Source organism: Tasmannia lanceolata, unplaced genomic scaffold, assembly GCF_043159265.1.
Source record: "Tasmannia lanceolata isolate RefF3 unplaced genomic scaffold, GAP_Taslan_0.1 ptg000008l, whole genome shotgun sequence".
Taxonomy (NCBI): domain Eukaryota; kingdom Viridiplantae; phylum Streptophyta; class Magnoliopsida; order Canellales; family Winteraceae; genus Tasmannia; species Tasmannia lanceolata.
Window position 1 is genome coordinate 61,669,269 of NW_027518685.1, and position 13,602 is coordinate 61,682,870.

Genomic DNA, 13,602 nt, shown 5'->3' on the forward strand with positions numbered 1-13,602 from the left:
TCTCTAGATGCTGTCCTTCCCGCTTCCAGGAGTCCTTCAAAACGTTCCGGTTACATGATGCGCATAAGAATTTGATAAATGAGACCCCATTCAGAGATTTGGTACTACACAAGAACCTCGAGGATGTGGAGTTGCGCAAGAGGATTTTGTCGACATTGGTGAGAAAGTGGGATCCGAAGCGGAAAGCATTTAGATTGGGGAGCATTGTAGTTCCTTTTCTAGTTAGTGATGTAGCCAAAATATTAGGCTTAACTATGAGAGGGGAGAGGGTGCAACTAGATTGGGATAGCATCACAACGGTGGATGGTTGGAGGTTTGGGCTTCCAACAGCCACCTTTGAAGAGGTCGTAAATGTTATTCATGCGGAAATGGATTCAAATGAAGAAGAGTCGATAAAGTCCACAGTGAAACATTTGATATTTTTATTTTGCAGTACTGTCTTGTTCGCACAGAGGGATCACAAGGCATGTTCTTGTCTGTTCCCTTATATTGATATGGGGACTATAGGAGATGTTGCGTGGGCTGATCTCGTTCATGAATTCTTGGTCCTGTCCTTAAATTCACATGCTGCACTTGGTGGGAAGGGGCATATATTGGGTTGCTCTATCATTTTACAGGTAATTTTCCATTCATGCCTTATAGTTACTTGTTTCTAAATTATTAGGAGTGCGTAAATAATGTAGCCGCATTTCAGGTATGGGTATTTGAGCATACCACGTTCCGGGTACCTGATTACCCTGATGCTTATCCACGTCTATTTAAGTGGATCGGTGAGGATACGAAGAAGACGGAGCATAGAAAGTTAATTGACCGTGTTCGTGATGGGATGGTAAAACCAACAGAGGTGAGAGATTAATGTTAATTGGTCGTTGTATGTATGTCTTGCGTGTTGTTTTATTACATTCGTATTTGTAATAATAAAAATATGACATTTATTTCAGGTGGTTCTGATGGTTAAAACTATGGCGAGAGAGGAAGCCCTACTGCTCGGCCAGGTTGAGGCCGACGTTGTTAGTGCTGTAGAGGCTTCAGTGGGGGATTCGATTGGGGCAATTGCGCCTACAGTGGGGGATGCGATCGGGCCAATTGTGGCATGTAAGGGGAGAGAACGAAGAAGGAGAGGGATGAAAGTAAGAGAGGGACTTCTGAATGCGATCGGGCCAATTGTGGCATGTAAGGGGAGAGAACGAAGAAGGAGAGGGATGAAAGTAAGAGAGGGACTTATGAAAGAAGTAGAGGAATCTGCATCTCATAGTTCTTCGTTGGAGAGGATAAAGAAACTTGAACGTGAAGTGAGGGAGCTAAAAAGTGAAGTGAGGGAGCTAAAAAGTGAAGTGGGGGAGCTAAAAAGTGAGTTCAGTCAGTTAAAAGGGACAGATTCATTGAAGAAGAAAGATGTACAGTTATCGGGTGAGGAGGAGAAGGTAGTGAAGGATAAAAAGAAATATAGTCGAAGAAAGAAGAAGCAAACAAATGATGATGAAGAAATGGATAAAACAGGACATATTGAAAAGAAAGATGGGGACGTTGGGATAGGGAGTGATAAGGGACGTTCGGAGGGTGGATTAGTAGAAGATCCGAAGACGATGGATATTGTAGAGTTTGGGTATGATGTTGGGAAAGATGTGGTTGTTGATCGAAAAGACGAGATCTATATTAATAGTCAAATTACAGAGGATGACCGAGAGGCTGCAGCTAATATAGTTGCTATCTTGCTTGACACTCCCGAAATGAAGAGTAAACAATGGAGCATTGAAAATAATGTAAAGCAACGTCGAAGGCGAACAAGACCTAGTAGAGCAATGAGATCGCCATATTACATAGGCCAGCGGAAATTCAAGGATGCTCTTGCCAAAGTCACCGGGCCTGCAGCGACCAAGGTGGATGCATTGGCAGCGCTACAACCTTGGTAAATTCCTTATAACTTAGATTGTGTTGGAAAGCCCGTTTCATTTTTTGGAACTCTATCTTCTCCGATCAAATTCATAGATAGGTTGTTTCAGTAGAATGATCTGAGCTAAGGTCCATAGAGGGAGATGACTTTTTACTGGATTTGCAGTGACAAAGTCATTCAAAGTGATGGGTACTACATGTGTAAAGAAGACTTGCTTCTACTAAGCGATCGTAGAGGGTGGTTATCATCTCCGGTAAGATTTTATGTTATTTCTTAGATATGGTTCATTGAGTAACATAAAACGTAAAGAGTGAGCGCACATTTCTTATTAAGTTCCTTCTCGTTGACCAATGGTCTGTTTTGTAGATCGTTAATGTATATACAGACTACTTGAACTCGCGGGACGAATGTTTGCGAAAAGAACAAAAGGGAGCATGCATTTCCCTGACTACCCATCTAGCTGTGAGATTCAAGTGACTTACATTACAAGTAATGATTTCTATATTTGAAGCTGCCGGCAATTATAACATTTCTTTTCGTGGTTGCAGCAACTTATAATAACCGATAGATGTGAAAATCCCGAAGTATGTTCCCGATTCGTACAGCGTCTAGAGCATATCTCAGTTAAAGAGCTAAGAAAAGTACTCATTCCAGTCAACATAGATTTGGTTCATTGGGTTCTTCTACTCTTGGATATGGGTCAGTGTACCTTCGCTCTTTACGACTCGCTAGTCGCTCTCACGGATCCTACAAGGGTGCAACCCCTTGTGAGTACTACCCTAAGTCCAATTTCGTAAGCCAAATATTAATTTCTGCTGACTACTGGCATAACGTACTGAATTATTGATTTGTAGGTTGATTACCTTGTTGAATGGTTCAAAAGGGTGAAAGACATTGATATCAGTGCATTCCTCATTGATGAAGTCGTTGTTCGGCCCATACAAAATAACGGGTGATGTAACTTCCAATTACTTGAGTTAGGGAAACCTACGTAAACGATTAATTCTAATTCTTATTGTTGCATATTCTTCATGTTTTGCAGCTACGATTGTGGGCTATTCGTTTTGAAAGAGATGGAATACCTCAGCCGTGACGCTAGTTTGGATTTCACGCAGAAAGATATTACAGCTATGCGAACTTCTCTATTTTCTGAAATGTTAAATGGGGTGCATGGGAAAGTATCCATTTAACTTTTGGGAGGAACTGATGTTGTAACTTTATAGCAGGCACTCAGGTGTAAGTAATTTTGGGACAGTGAGGTATGGATTGCCTCTGGAAACCAATTTTTGACTCTTTTGTAATTTTGAAATCTCATTGTGGGTACCAAACTAATTCATCTGATTCATCCGTTTAAAACAGTTGTGGAAATTTGTTAAAAAATTTTTTTTATTGCACTCCATTTTATTACATGTGGGATGTCATAAGCTAGTTGGTTGTTACGAACCCAAATCCATTCCCAATGTGATTGGTTTTCTTAGAGCGAAGATCAACCTCTTCTCCCATGTCGAGGGATGAGTCAGCCCTCCTTTCTACTGAAATACACAATTCTTGGGTAAATTTCATCATCGATTTGAAAAATGGAAGATTACAAGGTATTTATATCAAATAAAACCACTTAAGAGCTAAGGGACCTAATCTTATAACTGTTCTAAAGATAGGATCAACTAACATTTATAACTCCACTGACAATTAAAAGCAACATGAGATCATTCGGGAGTCCGATTGTACCGTCGGAATTCCGCGTCGGATGTCCGACGATGCTTTCGGACTCCCGAGTGATGGCCAGTGAACCCAAAAAGTACTGGACATCCTTCGGGAGTCCGATTGAACCGTCGGAATTTCGATTCGGGAGTCCGGTTGAACCGTCGGAATTCCGAATCGGATGTCCGACGATGCATTCGGACTCCCGAATGATGGCCAGTGATACCCAAAAAGTACTGGACATCCTTCGGGAGTCCGATTGGACCTTCGGAATTCCGAAGCGGAAGTCCGACGATGCATTCGGACTCCCGAAGGATGTCCAGTGAAACCAAAAAGTACTGGGCATCCTTCGGGAGTCCGATTGGACATTCGGAATTCCGAATCGGGAGTCCGACGATGTATTCGGACTCCCGAATTATGCCCAGTAGATACCATAAACTACTGGAGATCCTTTAGGAGTCCGAAGGAACTATCGGACTTCCGATTCCGAATTCCGACGACGCATTTGGACTCCCGAATGATGCCCAGTTGGAACAAAAAAGTACTGGACATCCCCGATGATGCCCAGATTGGATGGCAATTCTACTTGCATGAATTCGGGAGTCCGAATTAATCGTCGGACTTCCGGATAAGACTTCCGAAGGTTGTTTCGGACTCCCAAATAAACCCAGATTGGAGACCAACTCTATACACAGAGTGAGAAAGAGAGAGAGGATAGAGAGATAGAGACATAGAGAGAGGTCAACATAAACATGGCAATAACGAAACAAAAGTGTTGAAGCAGTTGTTCGAATATGAACAGGGTGTATCCAATAGCAATTAAAATTGTGGTTCCAAACAAAATTATTCAACCAGGTGTTCCAAAATTGTGGTTCCAAAAAATGTACAGTTCCGGGCAACTAGTAGATACAACAACGTATAAATTGAACAATTTTCGTGTGAGTAAGTATCATGTGTAGTAACAAGGTTCCCAAAATCATTGCCACTTTTTACAATTTTCGTCTGAGTAAGTATCATGTGTAGTAACAAGGTTCCCAAAATCATTGCCACTTTTTACAATTTTCGTCTGAGTAAGTATCATGTGTAGTAACAAGGTTCCCAAAATCATTGCCACTTTGTACAGAAAAACCAACAACTCCATCCCTAAGTAAAGAAAGGAGGTGCGAAGGACACTCCCGACCTACAAGAGAAAGTTGGTACAGTCAATAACAATTATGGGTTTAATATGAAAATCATATCGAGTGCGTAATAATGAAACATACCTGTTCTGTGTAGGTGCGGATGGACCGATGGGAGTCATATTTAACTGACGATTTACGAGGGGAGGATTTTTACACGTTCTTTTGTTATGTCTAGGTTCCCCACATGATTTGCAGTTGTGATGTTTTCCAAATTGCAGCCCTCTCTCTATTCGTACTTTTTTGGGTCGTCCGGGCTGTCGTCTTACTCGCGGTGGCAATAGTACTACTAAATCATTGGATGGCTCGGGCCATTGTGTTCGATCTAAAGTTGGATGAATCACCTCCTCATACGTACTCCGATATGTTGAAGCCAAAAACCAATCCTGGCAGTATTTATATCGGTCAAGCTTATTTAATCCCATAGCTGCTATGGCATGCCCACACGGCAATCCCATCGTTTGGAAAAGACCACACGTACATGTTTTCTTCTCTAAATCCACACTATCCGTATGAGTGGATGAGAGCACTTCATATTCATTCCAACTACACGCGCGGGGTAGAAACTTACTGCCAAACGAACATGATCTGTCCAACCACTTTTCTGCTCTATGAGTTAAATGCGTTTTCCATGTAGCCGCAGCTTTCCGGCGAAACTGGAAGAAGTCTTGTACTTTCCATCTAGTGTGATCAACTAGAGCAGCAATCGGCAACTCCCTTGCGCCCTTCAATACGTTGTTGAATCACTCTGCTGCATTAGTGGTGAGCACATTCCACCTGGTCCCTTTAAAATTTACATTAGCCCAATTTTCTTTAGGAATCTCAGATATCCATTTCTCTGCTTTTTCATTCTTTGCTTTTATGAGTTCCATCGCCTCCTTATGGTCACTCTCCCTTAAGGCATATGCCGCTCTCAAAAATAGTTTACAAAGTTTTTGACTCTTAAAGGTCTTCAACAGATTGGCATTGAGGTGACGAATACAGTAGCTATGGTATGATCCCGATAATGCTTCAGCAACAGCTCTAACCAGACCCTTCATCCGATCGGAGGAAATCGTAAATTCATTGCTGTTTTTTTCTACTGGCATCACTCTCTGGCGGAGTAAAAGAAGAAACCATAGCCAACTGTCAAAGTTCTCGTTCTCAACCACAGCAAAAGCTAACGGAAATAATCCACCATCACCATCTAGAGTTGTCGCAGCTAATAAGATTCCTTTATATTTCCCCCGCAAATGTGTCCCATCAATTAGTATCAGGGGTCTAACTGTTCGACTGAACGCACGGATGCTGGGGCCGAATGACCAAAATAAACGACCAAATGTGTTATCTCCACTAGCCCATAGCTGCCGGGTTCGGTATACACGCATAATGGTGCCGGGATTACATCTCTCCATCTCTTGAGCATATGTAGGAAGGATGCGGTAAGAAGCCTCCGCATTTCCACACATAATTTCGTGTATAATGACCTTCGCATTGAAAGCCTTCGTATAGCTTAAGGTTATACTCCACTTATCCTTGACGTATGCTCTTATCAAACTAGGTGTCACGTCTCCTGGACGGGGAAATAACCCTAGGCAGGTTTCAGCTGCCCAAGATGCTGTGGCAAGGGGATGATCATTACCACTCATCGTACTTGAGCATGTATGCTCTGGCACAAACCTGTTCACCCTGACTGAATCCAGGTAATTTGTCCCAGTAATTCTGAAAGGACAACTTCCATTCTTGCATCTAACAGCATACTTTGTAGGTTTTGAGTCTACTAGGATGAATACAAAACGCCTATCAATTGCATACTCTCTAACTTTGTTCTTAAATACTTTAAAATTCGGGAAGATTCCCCCCACCTTGAACTCCTCAAGTCCTATTCTCCCCACATTTAATTCATCTACAACCATTTCATCTACTTCCATCGGCTCCCTTGTATACGTATTACCGAACGGGTCGCCGATAATGTTATGTACACCATCCTGGTCTCCGATAATGTTATCTACACCATCCTCGTCCCCGATAATGTTATCTACACTATCCTGATCATCTACACCATCCTGCTCTACACCTTGGCTGTCATCGTCCTCATCAAAGTCGTCATTGTCCTCATCAAAGTCCTCATTACCATCCTCGCAAATGGCATCATTAACATGCATATCACTATGAAAATCCCTACTGAACCGTGCATCGTGCCTGTATGGTAAGGAAAGGACTAGGTTAGAATGAAATTCAATGAGAGAAAAATATAACCTCCCAACTAAATATAATTTCTTTAATTTATTACATGGAAGTGCTCTTATGTTCAGTTGTATCTTCCTCTGTCTCATTAAAAATTGGATCCTCATAATCTTCATCCAAGTCTACTGAATATCTGCCAACCCGATCAACAATTATAGTAACAATAATGGAATCATAAATTCATCAATGGAATCACAATTCAATACACGGATAGTACCTATTGTTGGTATGTCCTACGCCATGTCGTCTTCGTTTGCTGGGAGCTTCAGCTGCAATAGGTGTTGCTGACACTGCACGAACGGAATTATTTTTGGGACTCAAAGCGGGTTCGATTGGAGTAGAAGCTTCATAATGTTCATTTATCTGAACTACATTTCTGAGCAATGAAAATTTCCACATGAGATAATATTCTAATGGAATGAGAATTTAAAGAATGCCAAAGTCCAGCTGAGTTAATATTTTACCTCTTCATGGGTGCAGATATAATTTCTCCAACTCTGTACTCTTTACGTATGTACAGGCTGATAGAATTAAAGAGGCTATTCTCAAAAATCATCATCACCATACCTAGGTCATGATCATTTCGAATGTCGCATAACACGATTTGATATGGATCCATGACATATCGACATTTTATAGATAATGACACGCGACATCCAGTGGTCCCAACCTTTGGTGAATTAGAGACTGAAATTTCAGAAAATTTATATGGCGATTCACAGTTAAACACATTTTCGTCCCGCCAATATATTCGAATGATACTTCATCCTTCAAGTACCCATCAACGTGTAACATAAAAGAAGCCCTGTTTTCCACCATTTTTGCACACCCTGTTTCGATCAGAACCATTATTAGTACACTTATCATATTAATTGGACCAAAACATAACTATTACACTTTTCGAACCACATTGTATAAGCCGAAACCACTACGGAACCACATTTTCTATGGCAGAACCATTACGGAACCACATTTTACACCCCGAAACCATTAGGGAACCACATTTTTCACAACGGAACCAGTAGGTAAGCACATTTTATAAGCCGAAACCACTACGGAACCACATTTTCTATGGCGGAACCATTACGAAACCACATTTTTCACACCGAAACCATTAGGGAACCACATTTTTCACATAGGAACCAGTAGGTAACCACATTTTATAAGCCGAAACCACTAGGGAACCACATTTTCTATGGCGGAACCATTACGGAACCACATTTTATACCTCGATCCCATTAGGGAACCACATTTTTCAACCCGGAACAAATAGGGATGCCCATTTTATAAGCCGAAACCACTACGGAACCACATTTTCTACGTCGGAACCATTACGGAAACACATTTTGCACCCCGAAACCATTAGGGAACCACATTTTTCACCCCGCAACCACTAGGGAACCACATTTTTCATCCCGCAACCACTAGGGGACCACATTTTCTAAGGCGGAACCATTACAGAACCACATTTTACACCCCGAAACCATTAGGGAACCACATTTTTCACAACGGAACCAGTAGGTAAGCACATTTTATAAGCCGAAACCACTACGGAACCACATTTTCTATGGCGGAACCATTACGAAACCACATTTTTCACCCCGAAACCATGGGAACCACATTTTTCACAACGGAACCAGTAGGTAACCACATTTTATAAGCCGAAACCACTAGGGAACCACATTTTCTATGGCGGAACCATTACGGAACCACATTTTATACCTCGAAACCATTAGGGAAAAACATTTTTCAACCCGGAACCAGTGGGATGCCCATTTTATAAGCCGACACCACTACGGAACCACATTTTCTACGTCGGAACCATTACGGATACACATTTTTCACAACGAAACCATTAGGGAACCACATTTTTCACCCCGCAACCACTAGGGAAGCACATTTTATAAGCCGAAACCACTACGGAACCACATTTTCTATGGCGGAACCATTACGGAATCACATTTTATACCTCGAAAACATTAGGGAACCACATTTTTCAACCCGAAACCACTAGGGAACCACATTTTTCACCCCGAAACCATTAGGGAACCACATTTTTCAGAACGGAACCAGTAGGGAACCACATTTTATAAGCCGAAACCAATACGGAACCACTTTTTCTACGTCGGAACCATTAGGGAACCACAGTTTTCACCCCATTAGGGAACCACATTTTATACCTCGAACCCATTAGGGAACCACATTTTTCAACCGGAACCAGTACGGAACCACATTGTATAAGCCGAAACCACTACGGAACCATATTTTCTAAGGCGGAACCATTACGGAACCACATTTTTCACAACGGAACCAGTAGGGAACCACATTTTATAAGCCGAAACCACTACGGAACCACATTTTCTAAGGCGGAACCATTACGGAACCACATTTTTCACCTCGAAACCATTACGGAACCACATTTTTCACAACGGAACCAGTAGGGAACCACATTTTATAAGCCGAAACCACTACGGAACCACATTTTCTATGGCGGAACCATTACGGAACCACATTTTTCACCCCGAAACCAATAGGGAACCACATTTTTCACAACGGAACCAGTAGGGAACCACATTTTATAAGCCGAAACCAATACGAAATCACATTTTCTACGTCGGAACCATTACAGAACTACATTTTTCACCCCGAAACCATTAGGGAACCACAGTTTTCACCCCGGAACCACTAGGGAACCACATTTTATAAGCCGAAACCAGTACGGAACCACATTTTCTTCGTCGGAACCATTACGGAACCACATTTTTCACCCTGAAACCATTACTGAACTACCTTCTTCACCCCGGAACCCAGAATGATGCCCATTTTATAAGCCGAAACCACTACGGAACCACATTTTCTACGTCGGAACCATTACAGACATTTTTCACCCCGAAACCATTAGGGAACCACATTTTTCACCCCGCAACCACTAGGGAACCACATTGTATAAGCCGAAACTACTACGGAACCACATTTTCTATGGCGGAACCATTACGGAACCACATTTTATACCTCGAAACCATTAGAGAACCACATTTTTCAACACGGAACCACTAGGGAACCACATTTTATAACCCGAAACCACTACGGAACCACATTTTCTACGGCGGAACCATTACGGAACCACATTTTTCACCCCAAAACCATTAGGGAACCACATTTTTCACAACGGAACCAGTAAGGAACCACATTTTATAACCCGAAACCACTACGGAACCACATTTTCTACGTCGGAACCATTACCGAACCACATTTTCTACGTCGGAACCATTACGGAACCACATTTTTCACCCCAATTTAGGTTTAGTAATTAGGGTTGATTTCTTTCTAGTCTCTTCATTAAACAAGCTACTAGTAACTTGACTCATGGTAAGAGCACCATCTGGAGCAGAGTTACTAAGTGAAACCAGCAAAGTTTCCCAACTATCAGGTAACGAGCTCAAAAGTAACAAAGCCTACAACTCATCATCTAGCACCATCTTCATTAAAGACAACTGGTTCACTATGCTCTGAACTTCATTCAGATGCTTTGCAATCAAACCACCATCTTTGAACTTCAAGTTTACAAGCTTTTTAATTAAGAAAGCTTTGTTCCCAGCAGTCTTTCTCTCATAAAGACCCTCCAACTTTGTCCAAAGTGAACGTGCAGATGTTTCATTAGACACATGATGGAACACACTGTCATCTAACCATTGCCTAATATGTCCAACAGCCTTTCTATTCAATTTTTACCAATCCTTATCAGACATGCCAGTTGGCTTGGCCTTATCACCTTCAATGGGTTCATGCAAATCCTTACAAAATAGAATATCCTCCATCTTTGGTTTCCAAATCATCCAATTTGATCCAGTCAACTTTATCATAGTTCCTGAAGAACTCTCCATCTCAATCCACACAGACAACTATGCTTCCAAACAACCACGGCTTTGATACCACTTGTTGGGTTTTTTGCCAAAGAAAACCCACTTAAATTACGAAGCAAATAAATATGTGGATAAAAGAACACTAAACAATCAAGAGAGTAATATCACAAGAGAACACAAAGATTTACGTGGAAAACCCTCTAACGAAGAGGGAAAAACCACGGGGCGAAACCGACGAAATATCCACTAATCAAATAAGTAATACAACGTCTCTTTCTCAAGTTCTCACCCGAAATTTGAGACCATACAAGAAATAAGAGATATAAAAGGTTAACTCGTTGCAAACAACGAAACCCACTTTCTCACAAAAAATTACCCACTTCGATCTTCAACTCGAAGAAGCCCAAATCCTAACGAAGTCTCCGTGCAACGAGAGGATTCAACGGTGCGGTGAAAAGCTTCAAGAAGAAACGCTAAAAAAAACTGGGTTTTGATTCCGCACAAAACCTCCAAAAAGAGCACCCAAGAAAAACCCTTGTTGTCTTTTTCTTCTTCTTCTTCTCTTCCCTCTCTCTTTCTTTCTTCCTTTTAACGTTTTTGCTAAAACGTCAACACCCACCAACAGTCCCTTTTTTTCCCTTTTTGGGTTTTCTCAAAAACCCTCACACACACACGGCCACACATCCCCCACCGACTCTCTCACTTTGCCTTTATAATTGGGAAACATGGGTATCCTCTTTTAATCGGATATGTGACGTGGGTGTGAGGCCTACATATGGGCTGGACCCACGACACTTATAAGAGGTTTCGAGACTGTTAAACATGGTTCCAAGTGTTTCAGATCCAACCCCTCCACAAGAAAATGAAAAAAATTGAAACTCTAACTGTATAGATTTCAAAAATACCTTCTCAGGATTGCACCACAATTTCCGACGAGAAGGGGAAGAATTCCGGCGGCAAACGGACTGATTCCGGCGACAAATATGTGCGTACCGACGAGAAATGTGATATTTCAGGCGAACGGGAGAAAGAAGAAAGAGAGAGAACGGTGAGAAAGATGGGTAAAAGCCTTGTTTTTAAAACATAAGGGTAATCTTGTCATTTCCCCTCCATGACCGTACCTGACTGCCCCTCTTTCCTTATTTTGAAATCTTTACCCTTTATTCACAATATAACTAAAACTTTGCATTTTTTTAATAATTTTTCCTATATAATTTTTGCATTGCCCAAATTTGTGCAAATTTGTGTGCAAATTTGTGCCTGATTATTTCAAATTCGTGCATGTTAGTCTTTGTAGTTCATATATAAACAGGACCGAATCGATTATAAATACGTTTAGGCAAAATATCTACATTTGGTGAAGGTCGGGTAAACCCAGAACCGAACCGAACCGAACCGATTATATATGGTTCTGGTTCGGTTCGGTTCCAAACATATATGGTTCGGTTCTGGTTCCAATTTCAGGGAACCGATTATATATGGTTCGGTTCTGGGTATGCCCCAAAACCGAACCGAACCGAACCATGTCCACCCCTACTAAGAACCCTCATAAATTGAGAAAAACAGAAGAAACTGCGTACTAGGGAAATACTCGATCGTGATGCACCAATGACTGTCTTAGTCAACAGTCAAATCCGAGAGACTTGTGATTCCGTCAATAGGGGTGTAAACGAGCCGAGCCGAGCCGAGTTTGGCTAGGCTCGGCTCGGCTCGTTAAGCTCAAAAGCTCGGCTCGGGCTCGGCTCAGGCTCGAACCAGGCTCGGGCTTGGCTCGCGAGCCTTACCGAGCTCGGGTTATATTAAGTTCACACCCCTCATCTTCCCTGGACAGCCCTATCTAGTGTAATTTGACTACATTTTTTACACTATGGGGGGTGGTCCAAGTAACAAATGGGGTTCCAAAAATGAAGTGACATATTTTGCCTCCCCCTTTCACTACCCGGACCTTTTAGTGTTTATATTAATATATAATATATATATTTAAATATATTAAATTCTTAACGAGCAAAGCCGAGCCGAGCCTGGCCTAAATCGGGCTCGGCTCGGCTCGTTAAGGATTCAAGCCGAGCTCGAGCCAAAATTAACACCCTTATCCGTCAAGGTAAGCAATATGACTGATCCTTAGTGTTTTACTCCTCAGAACTAGTTAAGGTGTATTCAGATTCTATACATTATGTTTTCAAGCAAGTATTTATTGTGACAATAGTAATAACTCTTGAGAATTATGTTAATATTATATGATATCCCTGTATTTAAAAAAACTAGGGTCTTGCATGCCCTGTTTAAATTGTTTTCTGTTCTTTTACTAACATAGATGCTTAGGACTTGGAAATTTATCGAAAGTCATGCACAATGGATTCTCAAACATCTAAAAGACTTTTGTTTTGCAAATCAGGTACATTGTTCATGTTCGAATAATAAGAAAGCTTGCTTTGAACTATCATGCTTCATTATGCATGGGAATTTATTATCATGCTGTGTTATGCATGGAATTTGTTATCATGTCCCGTCATGCATGGGGTCCATTTATATGCTTTCACTCCATGGGTTTTATGTAATGATTGGAAATGAAAAAGATCGGTTTTGAATTGATATCTATTAGGCTATGATCTGAACTAATCCTGCCATTGGGAGGTTAAATTTTGACCTTGTCGACTTGTATCCTCAGAAATTGATTTCCACCTGAACTGCCGTACAATGGCAGGTAATCATTCGCAGTACCATAAGGTATCCCTGAGCT

General features: G+C 41.5%; 1 long non-coding RNA gene across 1 annotated transcript; it reads left to right on the forward strand.

Annotated features, from left to right (window-relative positions):
* Nucleotides 1–1,381: 1,381 nt before the first annotated feature.
* On the forward strand, nucleotides 1,382–2,618 carry LOC143883704 (uncharacterized). Its single transcript, XR_013252487.1, has 3 exons — nucleotides 1,382–2,147; nucleotides 2,261–2,356; nucleotides 2,443–2,618. It is a non-coding gene; the product is annotated as an uncharacterized LOC143883704 (long non-coding RNA).
* The last annotated feature ends 10,984 nt before the right edge of the window (nucleotides 2,619–13,602 follow it).